Source organism: Oryza brachyantha, chromosome 9 (genome assembly GCF_000231095.2).
Source record: "Oryza brachyantha chromosome 9, ObraRS2, whole genome shotgun sequence".
Taxonomy (NCBI): Eukaryota; Viridiplantae; Streptophyta; class Magnoliopsida; order Poales; family Poaceae; genus Oryza; species Oryza brachyantha.
Window position 1 is genome coordinate 1,210,227 of NC_023171.2, and position 3,455 is coordinate 1,213,681.

The window sequence follows — 3,455 nt, forward strand, 5'->3', positions numbered from 1 at the left end:
AAAGTTGGATAAACAACGGCATAATAATAAGGTTTACCCGAAAAATAACATAAAGCAAATACTTTGATTAAAACAATGCATATTTGAAATAATAAAGCGGGGAATTTGCAATAATGGGTTCAATATGTTCAAGGATGAGTGTCACTTGCCTTGCTCTGGCTCTTGGGGGACTTCGGCGACGATCTCGAAGTAAACCGGCTCTTCGGCGGGGTCCGAATCTAAGCGACAAAGCACAAACATAAATAAAACAGGCACAAACACTACTGAAACAGCAAAAGAAACTATTTTTAATGGATTCTTGACAATTTTATGAATTTAATGAAATTTGAATGGACCTAAACGGAGACTAGATGAATTACTTATGAATTTTAGAAGTTTTCTGGGTTTTTTAGCTAAACAGAAAAGTCCTAAATCAATTATTGCGCAATTAATGGGGCTGCTGACGTCAGCGAGGAGAGAGGAAGCTGACGGCTGACAGGTGGGGACCACCTGTCGGTGAGAGAGGGGGAGGGAGAGACTGACACGCGGGTCCCACAGGAGGAGATAGGAGGAGGGGCGCGGGGACAGCTGACGGGTGGGGCCCACTCGTCAGCGAGAGGGGAACAGAGAGGGGGGGGAGCAGAGCGCACGGCTCGGGCGGACGGCGGCGGCCGGCGGGAGCTGCGGGCGACGCGGCGGCGGTAGCGCACGGCGAACGGTGACGGCGGCGCGACGGCGACGGCGCGACGACGACGACCGGCGTTCGGCGACGGCGCGACAGCGACGACGGCCGAGGCGGCGACGCACGCGGCGCAACCCGGCAGAGCAGCGGCGACGGCTGGCAAGCGGCGACTGGCGAGCGGCGAGCGCGGGCATGCGCGAGCGCAAGTGACGGCGACTGGACGACAGCGTCGCGAAGGCGACGACGACCGCAGCGGCCGGCGGCGAGGACGAGCTCCACACCCGTCCGGCGACGGGGTGCGGCTCGGCGGCGGTCGGCCGGGAAGGGGGAGAGAGAGGGGAGGAGGATGGTGATGCTCACCGGCGGCGGCGAGAGCGCCGACGGGTCGGCGAGATCGAGGCGAAGGTGGCGACGCGGGTAGGAGCGGGAGATCGGCAACGGCGGTGGAGATCGACGGGTGACGGCGAGGGGGACGGACGCGGCGACGACCGGGCGGTGAAGGAATGCGCAGCACTTGGGAGGCTCCCTGGCGACGACGAGGGCGGCAGCAAGTCGGCGACAGCGAGGCGGAGGTGGTGACGCAGCGGGACGGCGGTGACCGGCGGCTGGCGACAAGATTGCGCGGCGGCGGCGAATGACGACAGCGCGGCGGCGACTCGAGCGACGACGGAAAGTGAGCGACGGCGCGCGGCGACTCGGGATTTAAAGGGCGGCGGCACCGGCTAGGGCGGGCGGAGGTTGGAGACCGAGTCGGGCACGACGCGGTCTCGGCGGCGGCCGTTGCGGCGGAGGCGGTTGCGGCGGCGGCGCGGAATCGGACTCGGCCGGCGCGGCGCGGGTGCGAGCGCGGGAACGGTCACTGACAGGTGGGCCCCACCTGTCAGTGGCGCGAGAGAGGAGGGAGGTGGCGCGGACTCGCGGCGCGGGTGCGGCGCGGGAGCTGGGCCGAGCGGCGGCCCAGGCGGGGCGCGCGCGGGCGGAGGGAATCGGCCGGTGCGGTTGGGCCGGCCGAGGGGGAGTGGGCCCGCTCAGCTGGGCCGGCCCGGGAAGGAAGGAAAAGAAAAGAGAAAAAGAAAAAGAAAAGGAGGGAGGAAAATTGGACTTTGGCCCAATTGAGAAGGAAGGGAAAAAAGAAAGGAAAAAGGAGGGAAAAAGGAAAACCCCACTTTTGCCGAGTTTTAAATTAATTTGTTTGGCCAAATTTTAGACTTCTGCAATTTGAATTTAAATCCAGTTAGTCGATTTGCGAGCCTCCATTTAATTGAATTAATTTCTTTTAGAGGGATTTTTCCTGAGTTAATTAAGCCGATTGTTATTTACGGATTTCTTTTTATGATTTTAGGCTTAGGACGAAACTCCGGGTGTGACATGGTTCGATCTAGTTATAGGGACTTGTCCGGTCGACTGAGATTAATAAATAGGTTGATGGATTAAGCTGTCTTGATATTCAATTACTCGTATGCTGCAATATTTTATTTGTTTAATGCATGTTTACGTTTAGATCTGAACTGTCTTAGTTGAGTACGAACTTCTAGGTCTAGCGCGAGCATGTATGCGATTAAATAGTATTGTTTCATATTCGTAATAGGTATAGCAATTCAGTTTGCGCAAAATTCCATGTTTAGTCTCCCATCGGCTGTTGACTGTATGAGTGATAAGTACCAGATTGGTCCAATCGGCTGGATGATCTTAAGACTGTCTTGGTTTAGTCTGATCTCTTAAGGTTAATTGGTTGATTGGGTTATCTGGTGGTTATCCTACATCTATCTTTTCAGTTACAGGATCAAACTGACTGCCACCCAGCAAATCTAAGAATTAGGTCCTGCACCGGAGTGATCTTGGAGTAACTCCCAGGCCTTCGTGTGTGACACGTTGTTGTTATTTTCAGCGTCAACATTAATGCATCAATCGTTAAGTCATAGCACTGGGGATATGTTAAAAAAATTATACTTGTTTGAAAATATGCACCTACAAAAAAGAAATATGTTAGTTTAGAGTCTAAAGACATCAAGGATTTTAGTAATTGGATTTTAGATATAGGGAATGAAAATGTAAATATCAAACAAAATAATGTTCAAATTGAAGATCTAGATACTAGTATTATAGAAATATCAAATGATCTATTAATAAACACAGGTCAAAATAAATTAGAACAGTTAGTGTTATCTACATATCCACAATTCAAGAATAATTTTTGTAATCCTTATTATTTGAAAGATAGAGCAATTCTAGCTACATTAATGAGATTGTTGATGAAATTAATAATTATATACATACCTTAGTACCAAATTCAGAAAAAGAATATTTTAGTGCTGACACAATATCTCAGTTGTATAACTAATGATGCTCAAATATTATATCCCGTTGAATACTTAAATTCCCTAAATGCAAATAATTTTCCAACCCTATACTAAAACCGAAAGTGGGAGTTCCTATAATGATACTAAGAAATTTAAACCAAAAGCCTATGTAATGGAACAAGATCAATAATAACTAATTTAGGAAATAATGTCATAGAAGGCATGGCGTGGCAGAACAAGATTAATAATAACACTATGTCAGTCTTTATAACTGTGTATATAATTCCAGTTGTACATACAGGCTGGCTGGCGTGGCAACGCCACGCGTCCTTTCTAATAAACATAAGGAATACGGTCTATATTGTTAAAGGTTTAAGGGTGTAATGAGTGGGTTTGCTGGTGAACCTACTTATACACCAATTAAGTGTGTTGATCCCGTATCACCTAGTTGAGTAAGTAGGCTCGTGGTTCAATGCATATGCTTTTCTAATCAG